Here is a 20286-nt window from a genome sequence, read left to right on the forward strand (position 1 = left end):
AAGCCTCTATTATCCAATAACTCATTAAATTTGGAAATCCGTGAAAAGTTTACAAGATGTTACGTGTGGTCTGTACTTTTGTATGGATGTGAAACTTGGACTTTAAACGCCGATATCATGAATAAAATCGAGGCGTTTGAGATGGGGTTGTATCGAAGGATACTAAAAATTCCATGGACTAGCAGAACCAGAAACGAAGAAGTTATTCGAAGAATGGGACATCAACGAACTCTATTAAATATTATTAAGAGGCATAAACTAGAATATCTTGGACATATAATCAGAGGACCAAGATATGAGTTCCTTCGGCTAATTCTCAACGGTAAAATCGAAGGAAAGAAATGGATAGAACGGAAGAAACTCTCTTGGTTGAGGAATTTGCGGCAGTGGACAGGTTTGACAGCGGACCAATTGCTACACGTAGCGCAAGACCGAGATCAGTATAACAATATTCTAAGCATGGTAGTCGCCGGCGACGTTCCGTAGGGATATGGCACTCTAAGAAGAAGAAGCATAATTCGCATTCATATGTAGGCCTGATAACTGGTTTGTAAATTTTAAGTTTTTGAGACCAATTTTAATTTCATAAATCCTTGCAATGCTCCATACTTTTTTCCTTTTGTAGTTTCGTTTTGGCCTATTATTAAAAATAGGTACTGTAATAAATATAAAAATAAAAGGGACACTGTGCAAGCTGTGGTTGTAAACACATTTACGAAAATTCCGTGTAAAGATGTTAAATTTCTGCAATTAAAGAATCCTGAGCTAAATATAACGCATTGTTGGAGATCATCCGCAACCCCTTCTGCAGATATTCTAGATCTCAAAAAAAAATGGTAGATGAAAATCATAAACAGTATCTGAAGGACGATAAGTAGAGCCCTTACCCTTACAACCAATCTCAGTGTTTTAAAACAAAACTTTGATCCTGAAGAAAACGGCATTACAAAGAGATTGAAGTAGTAGTGTATTAAGTTTTCATTAAAAAAATATAAGTAAAACATACGTCACTAAGAAATATTAATATTGAAAATTGTACAAATTGGACATTTACTTTTTGGTTTTTGCCTGAAACTAGAAAAAATATTCTATACACAATGTATTTTAGTGCGTTCGTCGTACTCGGCACGATACTTTTTTTAAAACTAATAACACTTCCCATATTCCAAATATAAGGAGTGTTATTACCACCAAATCAACAAAATTCTTCACTTCTGACGCTACCAAATATCGGCTCTTTCCAAAATGGCGCGAACGAATGGCAACTGCCAAAACAGCTAACGACAACATGTGTCACGCCGTTAAGGCAGACGAAAAGATATCTCAGAATCTGTAATAAATGTTGGGACGGAAAAATATTTCAGTTATATATTATAACCGTAATTGAAAATCAACTCGTGTGTGAATGTTGACCCAGTTTTACAAATGGAATCTCAATATTTTTCTTGCGATATAGTATTCCTTTAAAGTGAGAAAAGAGTTTGTTTATCTTTACTGCAACGATATGCGATACGTGTCATCATGTATCATTGTAAGGATGTTGTATTATACGAACCTAGACTACAAGGATTTAAAATAAAACAGTAAGTAGGTCAGAAAAGAAAAGGAACTATATTTAGTCCGAACCATCAAATATAAATCAGACAGAACAACAAGAAAATACTCAATGACTAAACTAATAAATGAACAAATATATAGTAATAATTTTTTACAATAAATAGATAAAATATAAATAAATAAACCTATACAAGTAAATATAACAAAGCAACACTTCCATCACTCACAAAATGCAAGTTTTAGCAACACTGTCCTGGTATTTCGGTCTGCTTTCTTTGTATCTTTGTATACTTACATCTTTTTAATTAAAATATCTCTCTCGCCAGATACCACTATTAAAACAGACACCACTATTAAACTCTCTACAGACACCACTATTAAAAAACTTGAAGCATTTGAGATGTGGCTTTATAGAAGAATGCTGAGAATATCATGGACAGCAAGGATCACGAACAAGGAAGTTCTAGAAAAAATAAAGAAGGAACCAGAGATTATGTTTACGATAAAACGCATAAAATTGCAATATCTGGGACACGTTATGAGAAATCAGCACCGTTACTTCCTGCTGCAGTCTATATTGCAAGGTAAAGTCAAAGGTAAGCGAGGACCTGGTAGAAGGAGAATATCATGGCTGCGGAATTTAAGAACATGGTTTAAGAAAACCTCAACGGAGCTGTTTCGAGCCGCAGCGAGCGAGGTCATGATTGCCAATATGATTTCCAACATCCGAAACGGATAGGAACCAGAAGAAGAAGATCTCTCTCGCTCTCTCTCTCTCTCTCTCTCTCTCTCTCTGTCCATAACTAAGGATCGCGATTTTTCCAATACTTCTAACAAATTTTCTCCATTGGTCTCTACCTTTACTGCTCTAAGGGTTTTGAATCTGTGGGCCGCTGAATTTTGAATTTTCTCTGACCACCTGGTTGGTGACCATCCAGTTTTCGCCGCAACGTTTCCAAAAGTAATTAATCTCTCTAAATTATTGTCACCTCTACGAACCATGTGATCAAAGAATTGTAAAATTCGTTGCTGACATGTTGTGGACTGCCTTTTATAATGCCAAGTTGGTTATGAATGGAAACGTTTGTCCGATGAGCTATCCAAGGTATGCGAAGCATTCTTCTGCAACACCAAATCTCAAAGGCTTCAATTTTTTGGCGTTCTTATGCGGAAAAAGTACAAGTTAGTGCCCCGTATAAAAATATTAAGAATATAAGTGCATTTACCAGTCTCATCCTAATTTTTTGAGAGATAGATCTATGTTTCCAAACTTCCAAAATTGGTGTTGCAAATTTTTTGCAACACCAATGCGTCTGTGAATTGCTGCTTCGAACGTTGCCATCGTTAGTTAAACTAGATCCGAGATAGTTGAAGCTTTCTTCTATTTGGTATTCCTGCAAATGGTTAGTCAGCTGAATAGTGTTGAATTAATAATTTTAAAACCAACTTTAATGCTTTCGAACTCAACTTTTCATAACAGATCTAGTCTAGCATTTCTTGTTCATTTGCTGCGAATTTAGTGTTAGCAGCAACTATTAAATAGGAGTTTTTTTCTACTAGCCACCTTTACTCCATCGACCCATCGTTTTAAGGCCACCCTCATGATGTGTTCACCATAAATATTGAATAATATTGAATATGGTACACTAAAATATTACCATCTAAATGTAGCCAGAAGGTTACACGAACTGTTTTATCATCTAAATATCTCAGTGTAGAGTTAATATTGGGTGACCTAACAATGGGCTAGAAATGGTCAAGCCCAAAAACGGTCGTCCACGGTACAATAAAACAAATTTTACATAAGTATTTTCTTTGTTTTTTTTGTTAGCTATTCAGCTGTACATCTTTAAAAAAAGAGAAGAAGTTTATTTATTTAAAAATAGGGAAAGCTCTAATATAGACAAAAATATGATAATAATGTATGACAACATTAATACACAATAAGATAAAAATAACAATTACACTGTAAAAGTACTTATATGTATTAAAAATATAAAACATATAAACCAATATCCATAAAAACACAAAATCGAAATAAGGTTGCATTAAAAGTTGTAATTTTAGTTGAAGTTGAGAAAGTGTACATATATATGCAAGTAGGATGTCATCTGCATAAAAATTAAAGAAATTACATTCAAAAAACAAGTTTATATCGTTTAAATACAATATGAACAAAAGGAGTCCTAGGACAGTACCTTGAGGTACCTCAATATTAACACTAATTTCAGAAGAAGTAAAATCAATTCTCACTTGTTGGTTTCTATCTAATAACTAATCTTTAAAATATTCAAGAACATTTCCTCCAAGACCATAGCCTTTTAATTTAGTGAGAAGTATATTATGATCAATAGTTTCAAAAGCTCTTTTAAGGAATATCACTACATAATTATTGACCAGTTCAGACCTGAATTTACAAAGTGAAAGTAGCAGTGCAGTCTCGCAGGAATACTTTTTACGGAAACCTGACTAATGATTCATTAATATTTCGTTTTTATTAACGTGATCCATGACTTGATCATATACTACCAAATCTAATAATTTCTCAATGGGTGGAGGTATATTAATAGGTCCAAATTCATTTATAATAGTATACATATAATAGTATAGTATATAATTCATTCATAATAGTATATACCTTTTGGTATTGGAACAATTATACTGATTTTTAATAAATCTGGAATTTTGGATGGTCTAAGAGAAATATTTATAAAATTTAAGATAACGTGACTACGAGTTTACGTCTCTCTATTGACCTTAACCTCTACATTTTTGTAATCGAACAAATATCCTAAATATTGCTTCCCTAGATCCCAAAACTCTGGAAAACCAAAACCAAACTGTGTCTGTGATTTCTGGTTTACTAATTCCTTCATATTACAGCCCTATAAAAGAGCCTCGACCTTCCCAAGTCTATTACGCCAGTCAGTTCTATCCATTTCCAACTGTTGCTAGTTTGCTGCGCCTATTTGTCTACCATCCTCATCTACACCATCCCTCCATCTGAGTTTTGGTCTACCTCTACTTACCACAGGTTGTGACATAAGGATTCTTCTAGGAGGGTTGTTCTGCTGTGATCTTGCCAGATGTCCTGCCCATCTTAGTCTTCCTATTTTTATAAACGATACTACGTCTTTACCACCAAATATATGTTTATATCTGTGATATATCTCGTATTTGTACCTCCTTCTCCAAACACCATTTTCACAGATGCCACCAAATATTCTTCTCAGGATCCTTCGTTCAAATATAAGCAGGAAATTTTCATCTGCCTTGGAAATGGTCCATGTCTCCGATCCATATGTCAACACTGGTTGTATAAGAGTTTTGTATATGGTTACTAATTCCTTCACTCTTTAAAAATATGCATTTTAAGATTCAAAGAATTGGAGCAAATAACGGAATTAAAAACAAATGAAGAACAACAGAAAGAAAAACTAAAGAAATGTAGGAGCCCTATTGAAAAGATGAAGTTTAATGCCAGAACAGATAACAAATGTATTTACCCAAAAATGACGAAAAAGATGACAACACTGCAAATTTTCCTAAAAATAATTCATAATAGAGTAATGAAAGGAAAGAGAAGAAAAAAATCAGAACCAGATGACACACGTTAGAGTCGGAGTTGAACTGATAGTGGAAGATGGAGAAGTTCGGCAAGAATCTCATTATGTCTATAGCAAAGTCATAATTCATAAAGCTCTATCGGAAACTGAGAAACGTATGGTCGTCAATGAAAATAACATCAGTAACATTGGATATGCTGATGAAACGACATGGAAGAGTTATAATTCATGCTATAATAGGCATACAATACGTGCGAACATTATGGACTATGAATGAAGTTGACAAAACAAAAATGATTAAATTCTCAAAACAATAAAATAGATATCTTATACAAGCTGTTGTTACTGTAGACACTTTCAAGTCTTTTCTTTTTGAACTCGCTTTCCTAGTCTATGAATTTAAAATAAGTAACCCTTTATATCCAGATCAACTGCCTATTGATATCCTTAAAATAATAGAAAATGAGTACATTGATGTCCTCTTAAAGCTTTTTAATAAAATTTATCAATCGGGTGACATACCCAACGAATGGTTGACCTCAACATTCATTTGTCTCCCAAAAAAGAAAAATGCTAGAGAATGCACCGACCATCGTACCATAAGCCTGATGTCTCACACACTTAAATTGTTTTTAAAGGTTATTCATAAACGCATTTACAAAACACTTGATATGGATATTGAAGAAACTCAATTTGGATTCCGTAATGGCGTAGGTACCCTTGAAGCTCTATTTGCATTCAACGTACTAATCCAGAGATACTTAGATGTGAACCAAGATATGTACGTCTGTTTCATAGACTACAACAAAGCTTTCGACAAAGTCCGCCACAAAGAGCCAATGGACATCCTCAAAGCAAAACAACTACAACACAATGACCTTCGAATTATAATTTATGAGGATATCAAAAACCCAAAATAATGGTGAAAGCCTGACAATTAACGGTAGTGCTTTAGAGCAAGTTGAAAACTACCACTATCTTGGCACAATAATTAATCACACAAACAATTACTTCAAAGAAATCAAAGTTCGAATAGAGAAAGCACGTACAAACTTCAATAAAATGAGAAAGGTACTTTGTGCAAGAGAACTAAAATTGGACTTGAGAGTTAGGCTGGCAAGGTGTTATATTTTCTCGACTCTGCTTTATGGGATAGAAGCATGGACACTTAACGCGTCGACTGCTAAAAAGTTGGAAGCATTTGAAATGTGGGTGTATAGAAGAATCCTGAAGATATCATGGACCGAGCATGTAACAAACAACGAAGTCATGAGAAGAATCAACAAAAGAATGGAAGTATTGGAAACCATCAAGACACGAAAGCTGCAATACCTGGGGCATGTTATGCGTAATGAGAGATACAACCTACTTCAATTGATTATACAAGGGAAAATCCAGGGCAAGAGAAGTGTAGGAAGAAGAAGAATCTCATGGTTGCGTAACTTGAGGTAATGGTACGGTTGCACATCACTCGAACTATTCAGAGCAGCAGCATTTAAGATCCGAATAGCCATGATGATTGCCAACCTCCGTCGCGGAGATGGCACGTGAAGAAGAAGAACCCTTTATATGTATTTTCCATCAAATATTAAATCACGTTCCTTCGTTTAGTACATAAAAAAATTTTAAAAGCAATACAATTATTTTATCGGCTGTGAACTACTTTGTATGTAGGTATAAATTCCTCTTTTTCGTATAGTCGAAAAACAAAATCCAAACTCATTCTCCCAAAAACAGTTTCATCCATAGATGCGGCTGGCCTCGAATGCAACTCGTATTTCAAGCGAACGGCACGTATCTGTTTCGTATAAAAGTTAAGCGAACCACTAAAACTTTTCCGAGGGCTGATATCGGATTCCGTAAGGCAGAAAAGGGCTCAAAACGTTGCCGATACAATCAAGATAAGAGTTTGATTCAGTCGGGCTTGATTGGTAATTTAGACGGATAGATGCTGATAAAGATTTTGTTGACTCTTATCGTTCTCCAGAGTTTTAGTTTTAAAATGATTTAGAATATTGTAAGAGCAGAAGTTTGGGTATATAAAACTTTTGAGTCTGGATTAAGATTTTCAATAATAATGTGGAAAGTTCTTTGGAAAATGTTAGTTTAATGTAGACACAATGTTGAAAATGTTTTTTTACAACGTCTTTTCCCAGAAATTACTTTACCCTCTTTTAGTAAGTTTAAAACTTCTCGATTACGTAACGCAGAGATATAGGAATCTGTAGAACAATATGCCTCGCACAACTACAACATTTGTGTAAAAATACACATATAAAAAAATGTTACCACCCACATGCAAAGAAACACCACCATTATTCTACTTTTTTCAATATAAACTTAGAACACTTTTTTGTTAATATATACCATTCGATTTGAAGACTTGTTCTCTACAAATCAATGTATGCCATGAAAATTAATCTATTAATTGCACTATTTTATTAAGTTAAAGGTGACAGCGCCTCAATTTCGTATGACTAATAATAATCTCAATTTGTAAATAAAAAGTCAAGTTTTAAAGATAGTCTGTATTTACTTTAAAATTTTACTAAAACAAGATTATTGGCCTGGACATTTAACACATGTTCAAATAGTAAGTACTGTCAATATGGTTGAGGCTGATCTTGTGGCGAAAAAGCTGATAAATAATTGATAATAAAAAGCTTCTCGCTCACAATACTTAACGAAGACTACGTTGCTCAGTTTGGGAGCTTCATTGGGGGTGGATGAGGATATAGATGGTAGAAAAGTGTAGATCAAAGATAGATAGGTAAGTGATCGATAATATTTAGATAACAAAATATAAGAGTTTGACAAAAGAAAAAGGAAACATGGAATACAGCTAAACTGTAAAACAAAATGGGGGCCAACAAGTTTTAATCTGAAACTCATAAAGCAACTCTAGAATAATCGAGGAAACAAACACTTTTCTTATAAAAACATTAGAAAAACACAATTCAGAAAACATGTCAGCAAATTATCACAAAATACTGTAAAAATTGACATATTTAACCATAAGCTGTAAAAGAGGTTATATATTCACTAATATACTTCTAAAAGATTTATATCGTCCCTACAAAAATAAAATAATACGTTACAATAAAGAAAATATGTTTATTAAACTTTTAAAATTGAACAAACATCAATTGTAAAAAAATAAACAATTAACATTGTTTATTAATACTCATTTTTTTTTATTAATAAATACATATTAATAAAAAAAAAATAATTACACATATTGTCATCAATAATCTAATATTTTAAAATAGATTGCAGTCTTCAAATAATATAAATATACTCATAACGCGAATTACTTTAATTTAAACTTTAATATCTCTACAAAAAAAAAAGATAATCAAATGAATATTTGACTGCAATCTGAACGAATTCTATTGACCATCGTTTCGTTTTATTCTAAAGTTAACGTTACAAAATTATACTCAAAAAAATTAAAAATAATCTCTCAAAAAAAGCGTTACCTAGAACACAGAACACAGACACAGAAATCGCTCCTATTGCCTCAAAACGAAATTGATAATTAAATTTTAAGCACATCAAGGCGGTGCCAAGCTAGAATTAATGCTGCTGGAGGAAATATAGATTAACACATTTGTTGATAGATTTTTATTATTGCTCTTCTCAACGTTTGTTTGATTATTTCATATCACGCATTATAGGAGTATGTGACTTTTTTAAAATCCAATGAAAATGGATGTATATATGAGAACAAATTTTGTGTTCCTTAAATATTGTTATGTGTTTATTAATGAACACATTTAAAGAACACCTTCTTCTAGTATCGTGAACGTTGGCTATAATCATTTATTTTTGTAATTTTTGCTGTTTAGGGAAATACTGACTTTTCTGTTATGTGTGTATAACAAATTTCATGCGTAAACTGTGTTAATGATACTGAGATTCTAGTATACTTCTTTTTTGCAATTAAAATGTTCTTTAAACATTGAGAGATTAATAACCAATTAAATGTTCCATCCTCTGCCTTAAAACTTTTGATTTGATCGACGAAACAACCACAAATTATTAGTTTCCCGGTAGTAAACAGATAAATAAGTTTTAGTCTAAAACTTTGTAAAACAATTTTCAGATTGTTTTGTAACCATCGTATATATTCTCTCATTAACTCTCCGAGTTGATACCACAAGTTATTAGTAAACAAGTTTTCCAATAAAAACTTTTAAAAGCGCTAGCGGATATCTGAAACAACTCAATTTGGAGCTAATCAGCAGCTTCTGGAAAGATGTCGAGCCATTTTGTAGCCGCAACACGAATATTATAAAAGTTTCAGTTCTTATTTCTTTTTAATACACAAAAACTGTAATGACTCTAACCCATAATCATTTGAAAATCAACTTCTGGTTCATACTAAGTTCCATATACTTGATCTTTGGTTTGATATAGATATCAACGTTCTTCTTCTTCTAGTTCCATACTTAAATTGTGGTTTATTTCCTATTAAATAAATAATACAATAACTATTAAATAAAAATAGTTATTGCATTCTAGTTCCATGACTAATATCGATTATTGGATATCATGTGGGCTATCATATTCACAGCAGCTCTAAATAATGATGTATTCGATTTTCCGTACCATAGTCTTAGAATGTTCAGCCAAGATATTCTTTTTCTACCAGGAACACGTTTACCTTGGATCTTTCCATGAATAATCAGATGCAAACGTTCATATTTTTCAGGATGTCTCATAATGTGACCGAAGTTTATACCAGCGATGTTCCTTATTATGTCTCAAGTAAAATATCGTTCCACGCTGATGACACAAAAATATATGCCAATCCAATGACAGACCAGCTAACACTTCAAATAGACTTGGACTCTATGTTAACTTGGTGTTCCCAGTGGTTACTAGCCTTAAATGCAGTAAAATGTGTAGTGCTTCGAATTAGTAAAAATAACCTACTTGTGCCTTACTTTGTTAACGGACAGCCATTAGATTCTGTATTCTCGTATAACGACCTTGGTGTTATCTTAAACATCAGCCTAACTTGGTCCGACCATATTACCTCTATTTGTAAACGTGCGAACTCCAGACTGTATCTTATTCGGAGGTGTTTTTCGAGAGTTTCAATGCAATCATTCTGTAAACTTTACACTCTTTACGTAAGAGCCATACTTGAATACACTGACCAACGTGGTATCCTGATCTGGTTCAAGACAAGACTTTGTTGGAAAACGTTCAAAGAAAAACCACTCTAATTCATTTGAGACCGAGGAGACCTTATGCAGAAAGACTTAGTATGGCTAAACTAATTTCTTTTTAACTTCTCTGATAACGTGGAAACTTAATTACAACATTTAAAATATTAAAATTCAATTTTGGAAATATCGATGAAATGTTTGCAATAAATCAAGATAAACGTCTCAGAGGTCATCAGTTTAAACTAAAGCAAGAAAACTTTTCTACAAGATCAAGACAGAACTTTCTACCAAGTAAAGTTTTTGAGTGCTGGAATAACCTTAATGATAACATTGTCTCTGCTCCCTCTACCAACTCGTTTAAAAACAGACTTGACCGTTTTATATTATAGTTAAAATATTGTTTTTCTTTTAAACCAAAAATTGTAATTTTGTAATTTTGGAATTTACTAGTAGGTTACTAATACAATTTCTTTATTTTTGGGCATAATAGGGACTTCCCTCTGCCCTTGCTTTTGTATAATAATATATATATAAGGTTCTTGAACTCCTAAGTGGAGCATAGAGCTTCAGTGAAAACGCGCCATCGGGTTCTGTTTTGCGCAAGGGCCTTAACCTCATTCCAAGACTTTCCTTGGCCTCTTATCTCGTCCATGATGGATTTTCTCCAAGTTTGTACTGGGCGACCTCTTTTTCTTTTCCCTTGGGGATTCCACTCTAGGGCAGTCTTTGCGATACTGGAACTATTTTTTCGAAGTGTGTGACCGATCCAACCCCACTTTCTGGACTTAATTTCATTTTGTACCCTCTTTTGTTCGGTCAGGTGTAGCAGATCTTCGTTTGTGATGGTGTTAGGCCAGAACATACGAACAATTCTTCGTAGACATTTGTTAACAAAGACCTGCAGTTTGTCTGTGAGGGTGTTTGTCACTTTCCAGGTTTCACATCCGTAGAGTAGAACAGACATGACATTTGATGGACATCAGACGGAATATTCGGATCTTTGTCCTTGTAGTATACTCGCCAAATCTCCAAACAGGGTTGAGCGTGCTGAAAGCTTGTTGGGTTTTTCGTATCCTCATACGAATATCGTCTTCTGTACCTCCGTTTTCTGTTATGACACTTCCAAGATACGTAAAGTTTTCCACATTTTCAATCTGCATATTGTCGATAGTAAATATAATTGATAGATAGATAGATTGTATAATAATAAATAGTAATAATTATTTCAGCTTTCGTCAGCCTTTCGTGGTTCAGTCGTCTAAGGCTTTACTGAATAATTTTTTATATGAAAATATTTAAGACTACCTAAACTTCCAAACTGATAAAGACTCTTATGATAATGATGAAAATTGGAAATTTATTATTAACTTTGATGCATCACAATTCTTTTTTTTTTTCATTGAGGTAAAAATTTTAAAATAATTATAAAAATAAATTTTTGAGTTACTACAAGTAAGACATTTTATGATGGATATTAGGTTTCTGCTGCCGATAGATTCAACGTTCTGAAATCCCAGCCTGGGTACCTAGTTGGTAAAAATTATATCCCCTTCTACAAGCCACACAAGCATTTGGATAATTCAGGTTGTACCAATTTTATATTTTTTTATTGGACAATGAAGATTATCTATGAACTAAATAAAAGTGAAGTGATTTATTATTGATCTTTTAATTACATAAATATCTACATAATATATAAATATATTTTTTTATGTGAACAAATTTCAAAATTTAGGAAGAATTATAATTTGGGATGAAGTATTTGTCATTCTTAATATAATGCCAATATATAAAATGTTCGTTTCCTTAAAATATGAAAGAACCATTCTCGACACGAGCAGAAGGGCCTAGATTGTTTATGTGCATAATTAAATAGTTTGCTTACGTTACACCTTTTCAAATAAACCAATGAGGAAGCCTCCTAAAATCCACCGTTTTCCTACCTCTCTTTAAATGCGAAGACGGATTGTTACGATACTTGCAATCTAATAGTTTGCGTCGTATTGAAGTCTTTTAATTGAATACATTTGTAAAGTACAGTTAATTTGTCGTACTGTTTTATTTGAAATCCCTGTGAACTCAAAAACGCACGTTCGTTAAAAGTGAAAGAAGGTCTTCTGTCTCTAGGCGAGTACATATTCATAAATTTTTCTCCGAATACTTTAAAATCCTCGAGTTCTTTTGTCCGAGTCGTCTTCAAAAACATTGGCAAAGATCGTATATAGTCAAAATCATGTTAGATTGCCGGATTGGGATTAAGCGATGATCAGTGGCCCTCAAACAGTTGTTACTTTAAATTTTAATTGCACGTTATTTGAAACGGAAATTATTTGATTTTCTATATGTATTTTATGTTCAGTAAGAATGTTGGATTTTGTTCTATTAAAATCAAAAATAATTTATATATAATTTATTTCAAACAATAAAATTTATTTTATTAACGACATTTTAAAAATAGTAATCATTTAGTTTACTATACTGAAGGTACTATACTAAATACTAATTGCTAAGCAAATTCTGATTAATTAAGAATACTAATTAAACATAAATTAACTAGTTTTATTTATTAATATTTATGGTGATTTAATATTATGTTTATATGGTATTAAGCAGAATTAATTGTAATGAAAATTACATTTTTTAACTAATGTTTGAAGTTTAGATTTCCACTCCGGAAATAGTTCTCAAAAAATGATTTCAGAAATAGTGAGGTGTGGTTTTTTTTATAACCGAAAGTTATTTTTTTTATGGCGATGCTTGCGTTTGCACATTCTTGTAAAGTGAATAATAATACCTATTATTTACTCTATAACGTCACCCAATGATCCATAAATAATCAGCCAGTTGAAAGAGTTACGTCCTACAAATATTTAGGGGTTTGCTTCACTGATACTAATAACCAGACAAGAGAAATCAAGAGGCGAATAGAGATAGCGAGACAATCGTTTGTCAAAATAAAAAAGTTCCTATGCAGCCGGGACATAAATATAAACTTAAGAACGAGAATGTTAAGGTGCTATGTTTTCTCCGTTCTACTGTACGGCATGGAAGCCTGGCCACTGAAAAAGATAAACATCAAAAACATTGAGGCATTCGAGATGTGGTGTTACAGGAGAATGTGGAAAATACCATGGACAGAAAGAGTAACAAATCAAGATGTTCTGCTGAAGATGGGAAAGGAATGCGAAGTCATAAAAACCATACAAACGAAAAAACTGGAATATCTGTTAATCTTCTTTCTCATAATCCAAGGAAAAATCTCGGGAAAGAGAAATGTGGGACGTAGGAGGATTTCCTGGTTGCGAAATTTAAGGGAGTGGTATGGGTGCAGTTCGATACAGTTGTTCAGAGCTGCAACCAACAAAGTAAAGATTGCTGTGATGGTAGCCAACCTCTGATAGGAGACGGTACGGCAAGAAGAAGAAGTCACCCAATGAAAATGCCTTTATTCAGTATCTGATACGTCACTATCAAAGTAGTCGCTATCTGAATTATCTATGCAAATAATTGGAGATCGCACCTCATCCACAACTTGCTCAATTTGAAAGAAATGGACGATTAGATCTTACAATTGTCTAATGTAATTTTGTCATCGTTCTACCTACTTGTTCTAGCAATTCTTAAACTGGATAAAAAATTAAACTGGCATAATCCAAAAGCAATCCAAACATTATGATATGCAGACGACGCCGCATTAATCGCCAAGACAGAAGACGAGCTCCAAAGATTAACACATATCTTCAATACAAGAACCAAGAAATACAATATGATAATATCAGCAGAAAAAACCAAATGTATGACAAAATCTAAATACCTACTATGATGTAAAATCAAAATTGATGGGCAAATAATAAAGCAGGAAGCAAGATTTATATATCTGGGAATAGATATAACTAGTTACGGATATGTTGAAGAAGAAATACGACAACAAAGCTTAAAAGCAAGTAAAGCGGTGGGATCTCTTAATAACACAATCTGGAAGAACAAACACCTAAGACAAGACACAAAAACATGAATCTATAAAGCAGCAATTAGGCCTATATTAACATACACGGCGGAGACAAGACCTGACGTCTAAAACGAGACGACTACTATAAACAACCGAGATGAAAATACTCCGACGAATATCAGGGAAAAGTCTGTTGGATAGGTAGAGAAGCGAAAACATAAGAAGAGCATACAATATAGAAGACATAAATGTGTGGGTGACAAAACGGAAATAGGAGTGAAACGAACACATTAGTAGAATGGTAGAGGATAGGAGAGTACGAATAGCACCGAAGTCACCAAATGGACGAAGAAGTATTGGCATATCAAGAAAAAGATGGTGCGATAATTTAAACAATTTAGGAGAATAATACTGAAGAAGAAACAGGCTTTAAGCCTACATACAATAAGGAAGAAGAATTTTTAATAACATGTCAAATGTTCATTAGTATTTTATATAACACAACATAAATCCAAACTGTTGTATTTATGACTATATATTTTTTGTATATTCGTGCAATAAAAATATTACACAAAATATGACTATTTGTTAATGTTTTTATGGTTGACGATAAAATTTTGTATGCACCACGTCAGTAAATACTCTTTATTGAACTCGTCTGTTACTTATCTCGCTCGCTCTACTCGTCATATCAGATTCGTTTGATAAGGACTTATTTTACCGAGTTGGTACATAAATAACTATTTTAGTATTCCCTATAAATTGTGTAAGCAGAAAAAGCACTCAAATCCATAAAAATTAACGATTCATCAAGAGTGAATTAACACGCAGAATTTCGAGCTATAAGAACATATCGATTACATTTTTACTATAGCGTAACTAAGTGAAAAGAATTATCAAAATATTATGCATGAAATCTAGAGGTATAATGATTTTCAAGTACTGAGTTACATGAAATGTTTGTTAATAATTGTTTTTTGTTACAGGTAAGAACAATTTTCGCAGGTGTCTAGCAACATTAAGGTAAATATTGAAGCAAATTTTAATATAATGACTATTATGAAACTACTGCTTTGTAGCGGGCTACAAACACTATGTAGATTTTATGGATGCATCATATGTTTTAAATCTGTTGTTCAGAATCTTTTTTCTTCCTTTTTGATCTTAACCAAATTGTCTGTTTTATATTCATACACTTTTATACTTAGGTCGTAACTCCAGCCATTTCGGGGACGGCCCACGTCCCGATGATACACTATAGTCCAACAATTTAGTGTAGCGACTGATTCATTAGTAAGAACTGATTTCAAAACTGCAAACTGTTGTGAAATTCCACAATTCCAGAGGCTTCGGTATTTTATTACTTTTTTAGGATTGAATTATTTTACTAGAAATTAATTTTATCGTAATATGTACTTTGGTCGTTTTGTGTATTTCGTAATTACTTAAATCTTGCCTTACTATTATGCGAATATAGGTATGGAGTTTCTACCCTTAAAGCTTTTATCTAAATTAATTTCTTAAATCCACACATATCATTGAAAAATGATTCATGTTATCAAAAGGAATGTTATCGAGAAGGAAATATATACTACGGCGACGACATCATTTGTGAAGATCGTATTACCTACCATCGAATTCTTACTTGTCAGCGTATTACAATTTTTGTGATGGTTAAAAATTATATGATCCGGTATTATTTAATATCTTAGTGGGAATTACATAATACACGACATCCACGTGGTAGAGCCGTTTCACAAGAGAAAAAACAATGTTCAATGGAAACTGTTAGTCGCTGTTTTTATAACAGGAGTATCAGTGGCAACAGTTAAACGTATTGTGCGCGAGAAAAAAATCCATATCCAAATTGGCGCGGATGAAAACCTATTAAGTTGGATGAAGTCAAAAAAAAATCTTCCGCAGAACTAAACATTCATTTTTCTTTGAAAATAGAGTTCCAACACTCAAATCTATATCTTTAAGCAAAATAGGTGAAATCTATCATTTTTTCCTAAAATTAGCCGTAAATTATTACTACAAACATTATAAGATCTTAACTTTCGATATATAAAAGATGCCGGAATTCGATTTTAACAGATAAGGGGGAAATAATATAATTGCGACGTAATTATATACGGTCAATTCGAGAATATCGTGCTTCAAAACGAAAAACTTATTGCCTTAACGAGACTTTCTTTAACGCCAGACATACGGTCGCGAAAGATTGACAATATACAACAGTACCAAATGCACGGTAAGCCGTTGTTGAAAGTTTATCGACAGAATTGCGAGCATTATCAACTAAGAGCCAGCGTTTAATGGTCGCCTATATATTGGCAGCGATTGGATTTTCTGCAAAATGGTGTCCTTGTTTTTATATCAAAGAAAACCGGGGACTATCATATGCTTTGACACCGGTTAAGGACAGAATCCTATCCCTCAGCAGGAGGTATGTCTTTCGAACCATCATAGGCTCGAACAACCGAGCCAAACAAATATTAAAGACGCCATGCAATCGCCGAGGGCAAATACTCACCAGGGTTCCTAAAAGATAAGTTCCATTCCCTCCATCTAAACTTCTACACAATACTGGACACGAATTTCCTGATGAGTATTTTGATATTTTAGAATTATTCCCCATCAAATATCGCAGCAAGCCAAACTGCAAGCCAACAACTGCAAGCCAAAAACGCTGATTAAGAGCAGTTCCTAGTATGGCTGGTAACCCCTTGGCGTACCCCCTTCGACTTGTTTGGCCTTCTTCACCAACAATTCTTCTTGTGCGCTTCATCATATCGTCCATATCACACATGCCACCTTCTGAACCCCAGCTTTTTAGCAATCCACCTCTACATTTCCATAAGCATTCGTCATCACGTTTACCACACCCCCCTTGCTCCGAAAAAAAGGAGTATCCCTTCCTTGAAGAGGCAACAGTCTAAACAAGGTAAAAACATTGGATCGAACTGATTCGAGAACATTCTCCAGCGTGTAAATAGTGACTCTGCACAGTAGTGGATAATGCATATTTTCACAGCCGCCTTGTTAAGAGTATTCCAATAATAACGGATAAAAAATCCATCATGCAGAGCTGGCTACGAGAAAAATGTATTTCATTTACGGTGGATATGGATAAAGCTAATATCTAATGACAATCAAGAAGACTCTTGGTAAATATTGTCAATATACTGTTGACTCGACAGCTAGACTTCATGGTATTACTGTTTTGAGACTTCCACTATACCATTGCGAGTTGAATTCAATTGAATTAATATGGGGTCATAAGACACAATACATGACAAATCTGGTACCAAACCAAAATCCAAAATTCGACTACAACGAAATAGGATTAATTCATAAATATAATTACTTAGGTCATGAAATCTAAATTGCCAGGGACATCCAAACTGCTGAACTGCAAAGAAGAATCACGTTAGCATGGGTTGCATATGGAAGTCTATCAGACAATTTCAAGAGCAACATACCAAATTATTTGAAAAAGAAGACGTTCGACCAATATGTGCTTCTAGTTATGACTGACTGCGTCGAAACATTTTACTTAACCCAAACTACAGGAACCAAACTCGGAGTAGCCCAGAGAAGAATGAAACGCTCGTTACTTGGACTGACTCTCAAAGACAGGGTTAGAAAAGAAGAAATAAGAAGAAGGACAGGCGTCACAGATGTCATAAAGTGCATAGCATAGCTGAAGTGGAACTGGGCGGGCCAGACAGAAGAAGCAGAGGTCGACCACCTACACGATGGGCAGACGCCGTCAAAACAATCGCTGAGAATTGGATGCAGGAAGTTCAAGACCGACAGAACTTGAGGAAATTAGGGGACGTCTATGTTCAACTTTGGACGCAGAAGGCTCGGTGATGAATATGGGCTAAAATGAAGGGATATGTTGTTCGAGAGAACGAAACATTTAAAATTGGTGATGTTCAGCGCCTATTACAAAACCAGTATAGATTGCATACATCCCACAAATTGGGAGTTGCCCATGTCTTTAAAAAAGAAGAGAAAATGTGGAAGTTAAGTGGAGTTGGAGGGGATAATCGAAAATGTTATTTGAACCTGTAATAGTGAGGGTCGGCACCAACTAGTCAGAAAACTCAATGGATTTCCAGGATTCCGATGATTTATAAACCAAGCTGTAAGTAAAAATATATGGTAAATATAACTATTTTATCGTTGTATTTTTTATCCAAAACGGTTAAGCATAAATTGGCTATATTTTTGTTAAGGATGCTAGGTACGATAACGATAATTTTAAATCACAGAATATCGTGGGTCAGACACCCAAGAGGGCTAAATTGCACTGTGAATGATTTAGTGGATCAATGGTTTAAACTCGGGCCAGAAAGAAAAAAGGCTAACGTAACAGTATAAACTCTAAATAGTGTGCTACTTAAACTCAAATACGCTAATCAGATATACCTATGGATTAGCAGTACCACAGGAGATAAGGGTTAGGGTCTCGATGTCACTCACGGGTGTTAGTTTTAAGATGCCTTTTTGAAACGCCACTGATAGAGAGTAAATAATTAAGAATTTGGATAAGTTGTGTTAACCACATTTTAATTTTCTAAAAGCATATCTGTTGTTACATCTGTTTTTACAGCTGGCTCACTGTAAAGGACTGCATATTACCCATTAAATTGTATGGAGAGGTATCAAAATGTTGTGAACCGATATTATTTTGATTTTCTTATAGTAAACCTCGTAAAATTATTATAGCAGGTTACATTTAAGAGTCGCCCAATTTCTCGTCAGAGTTCTAGCATTTCGATTTCCCTCCGTATGTATTAAAATACCGAAAAATATTCTCAATCTTTTTGCGCCGCTGAGATTGATAATATAAATATTTTTGGTTTGTTAATAAAGCACACATTGGTATTTTGCGTTTGATCTTGATGCCGTCTGGAGATTTGCACACCAAATAAACAGGAGTCTTTTCGTTTATGCTTTGTTTATACCGGGTTGGGCAAATGATGTCACTCTACGATGGATCGCCAAAGCGTTTGGTTCATTGGATTTTCTTTAAATTCGTTATTGTTTAATAAAAATAGTAAGTGATATTAAAATGCGCGTCGAGAAAATAAATTCAGAACGATATTGTCTTGTGCTTTTAACTTTTTCTTTGTCTACGAATGTCTGTCCGACTATTGTATGAATTACTTTTATTTTTATATTTCCAGTAGTTTGTTATCAACTTCTTCTTCTTTAAGTACCTTATCCTCTAATAACATTGTCTACCAGTCTCATAACCTTTACTTTATCAGTAGCGAACCTAAAAGTATCGTGGTTCTTCATCTACCCTAATGTCAGTTAAGTTGTTAGCTAGATTTTTGGTTTTGCCCAAATTCATTTGGATTTACTTTCAAACCCATGTGTTTACTATAGTCTGCTATAGCTGATAAAAGTCGTTATAATTAATAATTATCCCTAGCAGAGCTGTGTGATCAGCATATCTTAAGTTATTGACGAAATTCTTATAATAACTAAATTAAATAAAAGCACCCACCCTTGTCAAACTCTTTTTATAATGGGAATTTCTTCTCAGATGTTTGACCTTTATTTCTAAAGTCAGATGTCTGATTTCAGTACAAACTAGCGATTATCCGAACAGTGTCAAATTTTTGACATTGTTCTACTATTACATTTATGGATATATAGTTAACTCATATCTAAAGTAGACACTCTTGTTCTCTAAGACCTAGTTTGTGTTGAAAATTTTTCTATTTCTGTTGAATATTGCCAAGAAGTAATCATGAAATATATTCTAAAGGTAGATCAATAATTTGGAATTAATATACGACATTTCTGAGTATTCTACTAAAAAAATGGAGATAAGATAATGTTTCAATGTAAACAACTCGTAATATAGGCTTCGAGTTACTCATACGCCTGTCTTATTCACCATATCTTGCCATGTTTGACTAACATGTATTTCCACAACTGAAAAAATTCTAAAAAATCGTTAATTTTCTTTCAACGAAGAAGTGATAGAACTATGGAGGCCTGATTTGTAGAA

The sequence above is a fragment of the Diabrotica undecimpunctata genome, chromosome 7 (assembly GCF_040954645.1).
Source record: "Diabrotica undecimpunctata isolate CICGRU chromosome 7, icDiaUnde3, whole genome shotgun sequence".
Taxonomy (NCBI): Eukaryota; Metazoa; Arthropoda; class Insecta; order Coleoptera; family Chrysomelidae; genus Diabrotica; species Diabrotica undecimpunctata.